The sequence below is a fragment of the Ctenopharyngodon idella genome, chromosome 14, assembly GCF_019924925.1.
Source record: "Ctenopharyngodon idella isolate HZGC_01 chromosome 14, HZGC01, whole genome shotgun sequence".
Classification (NCBI taxonomy): domain Eukaryota; kingdom Metazoa; phylum Chordata; class Actinopteri; order Cypriniformes; family Xenocyprididae; genus Ctenopharyngodon; species Ctenopharyngodon idella.
In genome coordinates, this window is record NC_067233.1 from 12,955,604 (window position 1) to 12,970,870 (window position 15,267).

At 38.5% G+C, this 15,267-nt stretch overlaps 1 protein-coding gene and 1 long non-coding RNA gene across 4 annotated transcripts in view; one reads left to right on the forward strand and one right to left on the reverse strand.

Annotated features, from left to right (window-relative positions):
* The window catches only part of drp2 (dystrophin related protein 2), a 158,085-nt gene that overhangs the window by 114,157 nt on the left and 28,661 nt on the right, over positions 1-15,267 (reverse strand). The window contains exon 2 of one of the 3 annotated variants that reach the window (XM_051860019.1): positions 1,990-2,134. The exons of the other annotated variants lie outside the window; for them this stretch is intronic. The gene's annotated coding sequence lies outside the window, so the exon portion shown is untranslated. The remainder of the gene's footprint in view (positions 1-1,989; positions 2,135-15,267) is intronic. 3 annotated transcript variants of the gene reach the window in all.
* On the forward strand, positions 5,886-10,137 carry LOC127494273 (uncharacterized). The gene is made up of 2 exons (XR_007924837.1): positions 5,886-6,155; positions 6,307-10,137. It is a non-coding gene; the product is annotated as an uncharacterized LOC127494273 (long non-coding RNA).

Consider the following 15,267-nt stretch of genomic DNA (forward strand, 5'->3'; position numbering starts at 1 on the left):
CGGCAAGCATGTGGAGCAGCTTAATGTGACCAAACTATCCCATCTAATCAATTATAACAAACAAATCTGTTTTCACCTGTTTAGTTTCAGAATTGGACCTTTTTTAAATGTATAAACTTCATCTATCTATTAATCTGTCTATCTGTAAGACATACAAACCTGCAAACTTCAGGGTTTTAAAATTTTTCAAAACTTTTTAAAACAAAATTTTGCATTAACAAACTTTTTACTGTTAAAAATTACATTTCTGTTAGGGATGCACCAATATGAAAATATCGGCCGATACCGATAACCAATAATTCTTTATATTTGAAAGCCGATAACTGATATATTGGCCGATAAATCTAGATCCAAATTATATATACTGGATCCAACAATATATTGTGAATCAGGGTATCTTCCGTTCATTTGTTTTTTTGATTTAATACTGAAATCGGAAAAATGAAAAAAAAAACGGCACCTTTTTCATTTTTAATTTTTTTCAAATAAAACAAAAAACAAGATTTGGGCTTGATTTTTTCATTTTTCGTTCAGGGGTAGTAAATGATCCACTGTGTAAACCGCACTCCCCTGATCTCAAGAGGCGCTCTAGCGACTGATTGTATGCAGTCTTTAGCCTCCTTGTTGGAGCGCCCGACTCCCATGCCAGCGGACCCGGGTTCGAGTCCCGCTTTCGCTTGTCAGCCATTCGCCTGTCTGGCTGTTTGATGAGAAAGAGATTAAATGTAGTTGCAATAAACATGTTAAGAATCCATAGCAGCGGAGGACTATTATTCTGCTGTGCGGAACTGCGGAAGAACTGATGATGGCATGGTTTAATGTTCGGTTGACCAATCAACGGAAAGGGGTGCTTCATTCCCGCCCACATGTAGAGATCAAATATTCAAGTTGTTTAGATCATTTTCTACCCCTGAACGAAAAACGAAAAATCAAGCCGAATTCTTGTTTTTCATTTTGTTTGAAAAAAAAATAAATAAAAAATGTCGTTTTTTAATTTTTCTGATTTTAATATTAAATCAAAAAACAAATGAACGGAAGATACCCGGATTATCGTGCATCCCTAATTACTTTTCATTGAATTACATTATAATTACAAAATAAAATTTGTAATCCTGCATCCAGTTTGCTCAATTCAATTCAATCCACATTCAGGAATTGAAATGGAATTTAAAAGGCATTCGTTATTCAGTTTTCAATGGCACACAACCCTGGATTACATTGCAAGTGGCATCATGTCAGTACAGGAGTCTAGTTGCTGCATGCAAACTATGTCAAGGAGACAACCACAAACACCATAAAAACTTGCCAGTTCAACTTGCTGAGAGCATCAGCCAGTTGACAGAGAAATAAAGAACACAAAAAACATGTTACTATCCTTAAATAATTATGTAATCAGCTACTTTTTATGAGTAAAGCACTTTTAGGTAAGGTAACCTTTTTTAGGTTAGATAAGGTAACCTTTTAAGGTAACATTCCCAAACTAATAAGTTCACCGTACTGAGCAGGATGAGGAAGAAGTTTGCAAAAAGTGAAAGACGAAAGAGAAGAAACAGGTAAACTCATAAAGCCACAAAGTCTTTTGTTTACAAAGCCAGTCTCATGAGGTTCCCCATATTGGGCTTGGTAAAGTATTTTTGAAAGACACCAAATGCTATTGGCTTAGTCACAAAGGTCTCTTCTCCTAAAGAGCGTCCTTTGAAAATTCACAGGTGACATGTAGCCAAGCAGGCAGCTCTAAAATGACTGATATTCCTTACAGTTGCTTGGCTTTGAAAGATGAATGAACAAAAACAAAAAAAAAAAAAACTCTGATCACCACCCTGGAGATTTGAGCGCAGCCTCAATGGCAAACTGGTCTGTAGAAACAAGCTCAGTCTAGAAAGCCTCAGGACTGTGGGTACACAGACTAAAGAGGGGGGGAAAGTGTGATCTATTCTCACCCTCTCTCGAATGTAGAGACGGCTACAATTTACACTTGAAATTAATTACCCAGCTGTGAGGACGTGATTGACGTGTCGGCAGGTTCCTGGTGTCCGAGGCAGCGTGGAGAGGAGGCGTTCTCCAGAAGCCAGGAGCAGCTAGTGGAGTGGAACGGAGAGGAGGAGAAGACCTGGCAATTTGCGTATCCAGGGACCTACAGGAAGAAGAGGATCATATCGTCACCTTACTGCCAGAGAGAAGATGCGATAAGAGACTAAAGCGAACAGAAAATCAAACAGCTGCTCATTGCTTCCCCATGAAACTCTTGGATCTGGGCCGCATGCCAAGGCAATGTACCACAAATGAAACTCAGCCAGGGATACCAAGCTTTCCCACTTCAGAGCTTGACATTATGCTGCTGACCAGGCCTCCTAGTTGTGCTAATCTGGCTAATGGCTAAGCAGTGGAGACTCTTATCAGGGAACAACACGCTTTGTCCACACAGTCCAAACCGCCATCCAAGCTCACACATGGCCGATGGCGGGAAAGCTAGGCAGACGGTGAGCGAATGCCAATGAGCATTGCCGGCCAAGCTGAGATTTCATTACTTCCTGGATGTGCTCTCGAGCCACAAACAGCTGTAGGTTGTGCCCGAGGTCTGCCACCTGTGCCAAGTTCCTCTTTAATCCCTAAAGTCTCTTTGCCGCCTAAACTTTAAGGGTGTCAATGGGCACAAATCCCATTTCGGTAGTGGATAAGGCACATAGTTCCAGCTACAAAAGGGCTACGTAAAGCTGCGTCACTCACCTACAAAACAGTCTGCACAAAGTACATAGGTAAGCATAAATTCTGAAGTTCAAAACAGAGCCATAAAAGTTTAATTTGCAGCTGGTAGGTAGTAACTAGCCAGAGCAATGAGACCAGCTATTTTAGAGATGTAGCTTTCATTCATAATTTACATTATAGTTTCAGCTGAGAGTAAAAGTCGCTCTCTGTTTCCCAATGTCCCTGTCCCTTGTCATGCATACAAGGCTGTAGTGTCACTTAGCTGTGTGTGAGTGAACTGATATGTGCAGGGGCTCTAGAAACACAGGCCAAATGAGAGCAGGAACCAGAGTTCCTGAGGGTTTTCCCTCTTCTCACTGACAAGCAACAAGAAGTCATTAATTTTAACATCTAAAAGGGGGAAAAAATCTATGGTTTTTTGTGTGTTATACAATGCTGTTAGATTTCTTGTACAGTACATTCTCCATTGTACGATTGTATGTGGCCTCTTTAGTGTGATTTGTAATGTGGTATATCTGAGACTGTAGCCCTTAAAGAGATAGTTCACCCAAAAATGAAAATTGCATCACTATTTCTTCACCGTCATGTCGTTACAAACCTGAATGAATATCTTTATTCTGTGTAACACAAAAGAAGATATTTTGACTAATGGCTCATGCAACAGAAGTTTTAAAATGTTTCAAAACAATCTCATTATAATTGAAAGGGGGGTATCACACACAGTTTCTGCCAATCTCATGTTAAACTTAAGTACATATAGAGTAATATTGCATCCTTCATATCTCCAAAAAGTCTTCAGTTTTATCATATTTGTAAAAGATAGATACGCTGTACCGAGTCTTTCCGAAAAAAGCCGAGCTCCTGGAGGCGTGCCTGCCGTCAGTGCCGTGGGCAGAGCTAAAGAGTCACGAGCGCACGCAGCTTTTGCGTAGAGATCGTCTGCAAGCTGCGACATCATTATAAATAAAAAGGGAACAAAAATGTTCATGTTGTTTACATTTTATGCACTTGCGTACCGATTGCCAACAAAACACAGACATCTGATGCAGCTTTACTCACCGCCCGCGATCTGCAAATCCAGGTCCGAACTGGGACTTGTTTACAAAGTATTCATCACCGAAATCCCAGGAACAAACAAACATACGTGCACAACTTCTTGCTGCCCCGGAAAAACAAACTTCATCCACTGTTCCCTTAAAGCTGGGTTCTTTGGGAAGCTGAAAAAGGTAATCTTTCCCTCACAACCAAAGACACACTCCTTTGGTGACAGGAGCTGCGTCTCATTTCGGAGGCTGCGTCCTCTGGAGGTTGCATTTGAATGCTGCATACGTCATCAAGGATGTCATATTTAAGAAAAGTAACCGTAATAAAATTGACTGATATTCATTGTGAGGTGTAAATACTGTAATTTCTTTCTTACTTTGCAATCTAATGGTTATTTTTCTTAAATGAGACTGCCTCGATGATGTATGCAGCCTTCAAAGGGTGCAGCCCCTGAATTGGGACACAGCCATTGTTGAAAAATCTCTCGGCTTCCGTATCCCGAACGAAGCGCGTTGATGGGCGTGCTCTTGCTTTGGGTGATGTGTGTGTGCACGCTTATCAGGGAGAAGTGCCTATACAAGGAATTCCACCCTTTATTACGTGATAAAGGCCATACTTGAAAAAAATTCGGCGAAACATATCCACAACCGGAAGTAGTATATTTGGCACAGAAATACTCCGTCATACGTCCAACTCGTGTTTTGAAACTTTGGCCATGTTTAGCATGAGAATGCAACTCTTTAACAGGGATACTTTTGAGTCCTAAAGTAACTACCATTCAAGAATTTAGCACTATTTAAGAGACAATTGACCTGAAACCATCATAGGACCCCACTGATGTCAAAAACAACATTGTGTCCCCATTCTTTCAAATAATTTCTTTTGGTTTCATAGAAAGCCATAAATAAAGAAAGAAAATTATATGGGTTTGGAAAAGATGAGTGTGAGTAAATGATGACAGAATTTTTTTTTTTTTATTTTGGGGCGAACTATGGGTTTGGGACAACATAAGATTGAGTAAATGATGATAGAATGTTCATTTTTGGGTGAACTAATCCTTTAAAGACTCCAGAGTGTCCAGTTCACCTTTGCTCCTTCCTTAAGCATTCAACCGGCTTAATTGAGAGCGTTTTAAAACCTATCTGTGCATTCTCACCAACAAGAAGTCTCGGGTGGCCTTGAAGTGAAACTTGGAAAAAGGGAAAGAGATGGAGACAGTACGACAAAGGGCGAGTAACTACAGTGAAAAACACTCAGGCTGTGTACCGGCTTGCACCAAACTGTGCCGCAAAGGACCAACAGCGTTTAGTCATAAACTACACAAACAGAGCGCTTGTCACTTTAAGTAGGGCACCATGCTGAAGTGCATTTACCACACAAGCTAATCCATCATTCACCATGTTAACTCTTCGGTCATTCCCTTTGCGCCCTGATAATGAACCATTTTGTTGCTATTGGGAGTGTTCATTCAGATAAACTTCAACATGGCTTCAGGAGCATGAAATGCTTGTAGATGGAGGGTCAAATCGAATCAAATAAGTTCATTTACAGTGTAGATTGTCACAAACGTTGTTTAAATGGAGACAGTCTTATACTCAACTCTTTGAATGCTAAGGGGAATAAACCTTGGAAAGTGCAAGGATAAAAGAGCAATCTTCTTCAGGTCAGCCTAGTTGAATAAGTAATCAAAAGGCTGTCACTTATATGTGATGCACCAGTTTGACCTGAATGGCCTTAATGGATGTCACTCTATTTGCAGATAATAGGGTATATAGACCTAGCAGAGGATAATGTAATTAAAGAACCACCCAGTAAGAGCACATAATGTGCTTGCCCATCAGCCAGCCACAGAGAGAAACACAGATAGGCTAGAGTGTGCATTTATGTCAGTGAAAGAGACACAGAAACTGAAAAATAAAAAATGGAGGCAGTTTGAGAGGAAGAGAGTGGTAGGTTGGTAGAACAGACAGTGCATCTCGAGAAGTGCCTCCTGCCACTCTCACTTACACAAAGCCACGTCAGCGTCCCCAAGGTTACCATCTGCCTCTCAGCAGAGTGAGGCAGCTCCCCACGATCCACACTTAATCACCGCGCAACCTCTTATACACTCATTTCCTGTCTTTGTCAGAGGAGGATGCTCCTAACAGAGGGGATTTTTCAAAGTGCTGATACACACAGTGGCTGTCTAACTCATTACAGCAAACATGAGTCTTCACGTTCACACCGCAGTCTTGCTCGTTCTGATGAGCTTTGTTTCAACTAGCCACTGGCACATTGGAATCAATTCATCAAAAGCTTAAGCAGCTAATGAACTGAAACATGGTGGAAATGAGAGAATTCAAGGCAAAAAGAATGGATTCGAATATTATAGGGCAGAGGTCCTGTATACCGTTTCTGATTTTGAGGTAAGGGTAGCACTAATATGCCATATTGCAGCATTTTACATTATAAACTTGGGAACGAATGACATTTCGCGAGACGTCCGAGCTATTTATAATGTGAAAAGTGTTTTTCCTGAATCAGTCTTAAGCCTAAGGTCTATTTTCTTTGTTATAGGAAAATAATGGTGGAGAATTCCCTCTCGGTATGGCTGCTGCTTCCTCATTCCAAGTTTATTTTCAGGAGGCAAGTTATTTCTTTGTTATCAGTTTCCGGAGAGAATAAAATATGTGCATATTTACCACTGTGAGACCTCTGCAGTCAAGCTAGCCGCCTCAGTACTGGTGCACAAGAACATACAACCCACATTACTTTGTGTTTACACCAGTGGTCAAAGATTTGAACAAAACAAACATATACATACAGTACAGCTGCATTTACATACACCCACATCTTTAAATATATATTCTCACATATGTTTTAATGCAAAACGTTTCCATGCAAAGCTAGAAACCCATTTCATGTCAAGTCAGGTCAAGTCATCTTCATTTATATAGCTCTTTTTACCATACAGATTGATTCAAAGCACCTTCACAGTGATAATAGGAAAATTAATGGACAGAGATTGTTTTGGCTTTACAGCAGCTCTAGAAAAAAAGTTATTATCGAGCTAAAGTAGTTTTTTTGATTGAATCACTTCCGTCATAAGTTAAAGAGAATGAATGACATTTTATTGGCTCAGCCACACACCTCCACACTTACTATCTACATCCTCCTTATAACCTCCTCCACTGCATACATACAATGCCAGTGTATTATTCATGTTTTGCACGCAGAAATGGAGCCTCACCAGAGGGGGTTAAGTAAATAGATGAGCCTGACGTGTGACCTCCCTTGACTTATGCACACTTCTCCCGCAATATGGAACCGCCTTGGCAGGATACAGATTTACATTGAGCTCCAGCGTATCCAGGCCGCTACGCTACGCTGCACGCACAAAGAGAAAAACATGAAAAGCTCAGCAGAGCCGGGTAATGAAAGATTATATGAAAGATTAGAGGACTAGCTTTACCATCTCAGATTTGCTCAACCTTTACAAGCTCTGATGTCTCCATAACTATATTGGAGAGGATAATGGTATGATAGGCATCATCTCCATCATCAACACCAAGCGAAGCATGGCGGAGAACAATAATCAGTCCGGTCACGTTAATATCCTCCATTCGGAAGCAATTGTAAATGTTTATGGGGTTTAAAGAATAATTATGATGCCACTTCATGTTATTAAAACTTGAGATGTCACATCGTGGAATCGGCTTCCCACAAACATGGGTGTTTAATATGATAATATGATTTTAACAGCAGCGTCTTGCAGATACCAATGACACAAACAACATTTTATTTAATTAGCACCTTTCTACAACAAAATTAAAGTGTCTTAAAACAGTATCCTTTTGCAATTTCATATGCATCAAACCTCATTTGAATATTCAAGGAATGGTACACGGTTACTTTATTTACATATTTCTTTCGCACACAGATTATACATTCCGAGTTAAAAATGTTATGGAATACACTGCAAGTGCTTCCAAGTTCCCCCATTAAGAAGAGGCACATCTCAGAGCTGTACATTACCTCATGTGTCTCCACAGAAAGAGCCCATCAACTGCGTTCCAGCAGGAAAAAACAGCTTTTATCGGCCTCAGCCCCTCTGTGGATTTGTGCCGTGATGAACTTGATGGAACAGCGAGGCTGATGGCTGCTACTTTCCACATCCAAACCCAATAGATACGGGGAGAGTGATGCACTTCAATGTGTATTCAGCCCCATTATCAGGCCTGTAATCACACTTATTTTTTCCCTAATGGAGTTTTGGTCGACTCTGTGAGATTGTTCTTTCTTTCAGGTCGATGGGAATACATCATGCTCATATTCTGGGTGATATTGATCTAGGACTAGTCAATAATGCCTTTTGGGAGATAAACAACAAACCATACCAACACATGCAGGAAACTGATATGTTTGTTAAAAGGGGAGACTCTATAAGGGAGGCTACATCCAAACCCTTTGATAAATAATTAAATGCAAGCATAATCCAAACAGTAATATATGGATAAACTATAAAAAAGGCATCTTAAGTGTGTTATTTTCAGAAGACATCAATATTAATCGGAAAGCTCTCCGATAAAAAATTGAGTTGATGCATTGTTGTTGCATCATATATTACATCTTGTATAGCAAACAGTATCTTATACTATATGAAGAAATGATCTCAGTACTCCTCAGATCAAAAACTGTGTGAAAATCAAAGCCTGGAGAGCTATATAACTACTTTAAAGAAGCCATAAATCATAAATCATCAATCATCAATGTTTAGACAGTTTTATTTATTTATTTTTTGCTAGGAAGGAAGTTAAGGGGTACAGTTCGTCTGTGCTCATCCATCTGGAGGCTTTGGACCATATGACAGCACACATGGACCAACTTCTCTCGTGATGAGCTGATGTCTTAAATCGGCAAAACTGAATTCATACTCAAATAACTCTATACCAGCAAGTCAAAGGAAAGATAAAAGAAGGGTATTTCAAAAATATTTTTCAAGACATGTAATGCTATAAAGTGAATGGAGGGGAACAAATGGTCTATACTTGCTTCATTCTGATTGGTCATCGTTGCATTTTGAGTTAAAATCAAGACTCTTTCGCTTGGCAGAACACCCTGTTGGGGTTTATATTGCAATGATGACTGGATGACTGTGCATTATCTCTTATTCAATACTGCTGAAATATCATTTTCAAGAAAGAGTTTCATCTTTGCCAGAAAATCTCTTGCCTGAACTTTCAAGAAATCATATTTTCCCCACCTCAGGCAAAATAATATCAGAGCTGTAAACGCTGTATAAATTCGGGACCACCATAGTGGGATGTGCTTATCGATTCTTACACTCCAATAATAAATATTTACAGTAGTTAGGGCTATGTCGTTACTAACCATAAATAACTATTTAACCCCGTCACAGTAAATTTGGAATTGAAATGCTTAAAATTAGAATAGATAATTAAACTGAAATGGACAAGTATAAGTAAATTCTGGAAGCATTACTCTATTTTGATGTGCCTTGAAAAGAACCACATTTTAATTTAACAAAAAATAAAAATATTTGTAATCCATGGCCTTTCTTTTACAAAACATATTTTGTGCCAACAAATGTTTCAGGGGTGAAGGTACTAGTAATGCTTTTAACTAGCAAATAACACAGCACTACGCCACATTATTTACAGCCAATATTCTTGTTTTGAGCCAAAAACAATATTTTATCTGTTAAAAAACTAGGCTCATCTTGACTAGGCTCATTTAATTGTAAACCTGAAATAATAAATACTGTTAGAGAAACACCTGTTTGTACCAAATTTTATGATGTCAGTTCCTTAAATTTAAACTTAAGTTTCAAAATCCTTTTAAATATATAAGCAATATCACACGAGTAGCCGAGCGATATCGCTCTGTGTTGGCCATATCTATAAAAGCCATATCGCATGGCTATGGGTGTGATATTGCATTTATACAACAGTCTGGCGAGTGTGTAAATAAATAAAAAACAACAACGTCTTTAAAAACTCTCTTTTGTGAGGAACTACTTCCTTCCGCCACAGATTCAAATCTCAAATTTACAGTTTAACAGTTGAGCCCAAGCCTCCGTTACTAATTCTAAAATGTCACTTTAGAGCTAGTAACAAAGGAACATTGAGTCTTATGTAGAGTATTATGAGAGAGATCGACTTTAAACGAGTGTATTACCTGCATCTGATATTCTTCAGGTAAATCTTATATTCAGTTTGAATGTCCGCTTTGTCTTTGTCCTTTTAACATTTCAATGGATTTCCCATGATTTTCCTATAATTTTGTGGTTAGGATTGATACTTTTGTTACTTTTGCTGTTTGCTGTATTTTTGCCACTGTTTGCACCATTAGAGTATGAATAAATACAGAATGTGTTTACATTTCAAATTTGTAATTGGTTTGAATTATTAATGTGTGTAATTATTATTGTTTTTCAGCACAGTTGCACTATTTAAACATTATCAGAATAATGCAGAATATCATTCTAAGTTTGGAAGCCACTATGAGTCAGGCTGTTAGCTGAGTTAGAAGAAAAGCCCTTTACAAATTTACAAACCAAACACCATATTTATAAAAATATTTGACTTGATTCTTTGTTCTTGAGCAGTTTCCCTGGTGAGCTCGTGATAATTCCTCCACAGTGAACATAAATGAAAACTAGCTATGGTAGAAAGAATTAGAATAAACATTTTATATTTCAGAATCTCAATAGTCATGGCTACATCCCATCATTCAGCAGAGTAAAGATACTTCAGGAGAACCTTAAAAACTTTTGAAGCTTAGAACTCCACTGCTCTTGCTCTACACACTTGTAAACAAGCTCCTTTCATTTTGTACTACAGTATAGCTTCATTCATTACTAAATAGTGTTTTTCCGCTCATTTTGAGTTATATTTTACTTCTCTATTTGTATATTATATTGCAACATGCATTGCAAGGGTATGCTTCTCTTGCACTATTAAAATCTTCTGTTTGCTGATACCCTGCACTGTGAATTGAATTTAATATTTTTCTTGTAACCAAGAAGACTGTGCAAACATGCTTTTCAATGTTTTTCGAACAAATGCACAAGGAATGTCTCTCTCCAGTAAGTCTATTCCCACTCACGTCAGCTTGGGCACAACTGCAAACAAAAAACATGCAACTTATATCACACCTCCTCTCCTTGAAAAAGACAAACCTTGTCCCTGCAGTGAGCTCTGCCTCATCATATCCAGTGTCACAGATGTCATGACACTCCACTCACAGATGTCATAAAGATGTTTCTGTCCACAAATCAAAAATCCTGCATTTAATCCACTCCGCTGTAAGTATTTAGCCTGATGTCACTGAAATGACAGTATTACACGTGGGACCAGAGCTACGTAGAACTGACAATATGAGCTTAGTTATGTTGATTGACATGTTGAAACACAGCCTACAAAATTATCATATTCAAGTGGCATTTAAGAATTTATCCAGAAATGTACATTGTTATAATTTACTCTCCATCATGCAACTACAAACCTACATGCTGTTATTTCATCTGTGGGACAAAACAGCAGACATTTTTAAGAAACTTCACACATCTGGTCTATAACCCCTCCCCGAACTTCCCGCTGCCCTGTATCTTGCTCTCTCATTGGCTGTAGGTCATCGTCGATGTAATTTGCAGTCAGAACACATTTCACACAGCAGGATTTTGAATCGCAGACAGGTCCAGATATTTAGCATGCCAAATATCTCACGGGCGTCTGCGATGCATCGTCGATTCTCTTATATCGCGTCTTTGATCATTCATTCTGCATGATTGTCATTTGCGTGAACAAGCACAGATTTGCCTCCGATTTCGGGCATTTGTCAGCGATTTTATACTCTTGTTGTTGTCAACTCTTGTTGTATGAATGAATTTCCAATGGAGAAAAAATAAGCATACAGGTTTGGAACAACAATATCAGAACTTTGCTGGGTGAATAATTCCTTGATTAATGAAATTTACTTTGAACAATAAAATTCAAAGGACAAGAAAACCAATTCAATCTAGGTATTGATTTTAAGGCGCATCCTTACAAAGTAATAGGGGAGAAAGAGTGTCTCTCTGTAGTTGTTGTCATGGACCCGAGATACCGAATCATTTACTCAGATTCCTGCAAGAGCGAGTTAAAAATAAACAAGATGCCATGACACCTCAAAAGAGAGCAAAGGAAGAAAAAACCCTTACATATCATCTTCAATAAAACTGCACAAATGAATGAAGATGATGTGATCAAACATCAGGCAAAAGCCAGAGAAGGAATCATGTCATTCATGTCTCTGATTTCAGTAGTGGTTACGGATCTAAAGCATGTGATCAGAGATAGGAGAAATAGTGCACTCCACACACTTTTCTTTTTCCTAAAGTTCTGGAGACTTAGGCACTTTTGCACTTTCTCAAGTGCTCAGTCATCAGTCTCCCAAAGAGCACAAGGTTGGCAGGGTTTTCCTACCGGTCACCTGCTGAACCTTGGCTCCATGTCCACTCAACATTTAAAGCCTTTCAGCCTGATAAACTCTGAACCCACTCCTACAAATACCTTACATATCAATCCCAAACTCTTCCAAGCCATATGGCTGCAGCCAAAAACACTAGTGAATGCAGGGTTCCAAAAAGGTTTTTGTTGTTGTTGTTTTTTGTCATACCCACTGAAGGTGAGTGAATTGAGAAAATGTAATAAACCAGCCATAAAAATTTATATATTTTGAAAATACACTATATATTATATAGATATAGACACACATACCCTAAATGTTTAAAAAAAAATGGGGGTTAGTACGATTTTTTTATTATTAAAGCTGTAGTCCGTAACTTTTTTTGGTTTAAAATTATTTAAAATCAATTTTTGAGCAAGTACATAACCAGCCAGTGTTCAAAACTATCTCCTTACCTTAGCTCGGTTCACAACGGTAAGCTTGTAATAATGTCTTAGAATAAAATCGGTACTGGTGGATTTTCGCGGGAAATTCGAGCATGCAGCCGTTTGTCTTTGTCATTACGTCACATCTGTAAACAGAAAGAAGGAGTCCCAGCTAGTAGGCTATACGGCATGTGAGGATGCTGCTGGTAGCAGATCATTTATAGCCTTTTTTCACAGCAGCTGGAATAATTAAACTTATCATTTTGATGGCTGATTGTAATCCAAAAAAATCCAAATGACAATCATGAGTGACAACTGGAGATTAACCAGTATTCAAAAGCAAAAGACTTCGGACTGCGGAGTGGCTACAGAAATTGAAACCTACAGGTAACGCTAATACACACTAAATACACAGTCACGCAATGCTGATGTTGTTAACATTAACAATTTGAGAACGAAGTATTACAATAATAATAATTTGAACGGTTTGACGTGATCCGAGCTAAGCGATCATTAGATTTAATCACCATTGGCAGCGCGATTTATTGTAATGCTTTTTTCTCAGTTGAACAGAACAAAAGTGGCAGACATTACTTACTTGTTCAGATGACGTTTTCTGGTGAAAATTCTTATTTTGGTCATACTTCCAAGACGTAGAATCTGTGATTCCGAAGTACAGTATCCACACCGAAATAACTGCAATTGCAGGTTTCAAACAGAGATGGCGACAAAGAGGCAAAACTTACGGACTATATATATGTGTGTATATATATATATATATATATATATATATACACACACACACACACACACACATACACTTTTTTATATTTAGAAGAACTAAAAATGCAGCAGAAGTGGAGCAAATCATAATTTTTACAGTTACAAACCTTTTTATAACCCTGGGTCAACACTCTTCATTAATTCACAGCTTCTAATTAAACATAGAAATTGAAAAAATGAATCTCTCTCTATAGGTACAGTCCTTGGTGCAGCACTTTACATAACACTGAAAATTTTCACTTCAAAGACTTCTTTTATAAACGAGTTGTCAAATAGACAAATAACAAGAAAACCCTTTCCCAAAACTGAAGCCCCTTAAGATTTAAAATCAAAAGGCTTTTTCATTGAATAACAGAGTACATTGCTTGTGAGTCAAAGCTGGTGGAAATTCACACTCGTTAGCCACACATACCTAAGAAGAATCTACCATTTCCACCACCAACCTCACAACCCGTGCAACAAATTTCATACAAGCGCTTTGCCTTGTGCTGATAAAACACTTTGAAATCCCAAACCACAAACAATGCCTGGAGAAGGGGAAGAATGCCACTTGCCTTTGAGCCAGTTCCTCTCTCTCTCTCTCTCTCTCCTCTACTCCAGTAAAACAACACAAGAAAATAACTGAGGCTGTCTCAGTCTAGCGGGTGACTCATTTCCCACTGAACAGTTCAAATCACTTGGTTCAGATGACCCCATTATGAGCACTGTATTTAGAGACTCAAATTAATATGACAGCTTGCCAAGAGAAAACAGTAATTGACTCTGTTTGAACATGTAAGGTGCATAATCATCTTCAGTAAACAAAAAAACAGAGGGACTGTAATGTGCAGCACAAAATTGTTCCAGCTGCAGCCCTTCGTTCAAACCAGCATCCCACCGCCTCAGGCCTTCATCTGTCTCTCCTGCTCTGAGCCTTTATTGACAAATAAAGTGACACGGCTCAGAGTGTTTCTCCATTTAAAAGTTAATGTGAGGGAAAATTAAATGGATTACCACGTCAAGGTTTGTGTAAATCACACTCCGCTTCCACCTCATTGAAGTTCTTCATCTCTGTAAGGGGAGGAGACCAGCCTCAAATGAAGACTTTCGTATGGGTGCAATACTCTGTCAACATGAAAAGAGAAGCTAAGCGCAAACTGCAATCGCACGGCAGCATACCTCCAACCCTGGAGTCCAAATCGAGAGGGCATTCAATTATGAAGTTGATCTGTCTCCAGAGCAGCTGCATGATGCACTACTGTGCACCATCTTTCCACTCGATGGCTCATTTGGAGACATGGAGACTGATTGGCTTGAGAACAAGACTGATTCTCTTCTGCACATCTTGCCATTTGTTTATCTAATTCATTTAACACAGTCATGGGTTATATAATCACCATTACAGACCTTTACATTTCTGCATGGAGCCTACATACAATGAGCGAAATTTGTACACCACTGCCATTGAGGCTACTGCCGTTTTGCACATTTATTTACTGTTACCACTTCTTATCCCTAATATTGCCTTATATCTGCCATTTGCCATATATTAAGAATACAATACATGCTACAGTTCAACATAGTGCATAGGCTTTTAAAATGTTTAATATAACAAACATTAATTATTTAAAAATACAATACAATACATAATACATTGCCGTTCAAAAGTTTGGGGTCAGTAAGATTTTAGTTTTGTGAAAAATTCCCAGTGTCCAAAAAAAAAAACGGTTTTCAACACTGACTACGTTTACATGTGCACCAATAATGCGATTATTACTCATAATCAGAGTAAAGTAATTTTCATTACCTACTCTGATTATTTGCTAATAAGTATGGTTATACCACACTCAGACAGGCATACAGTATGCATGTTACTGGCCAT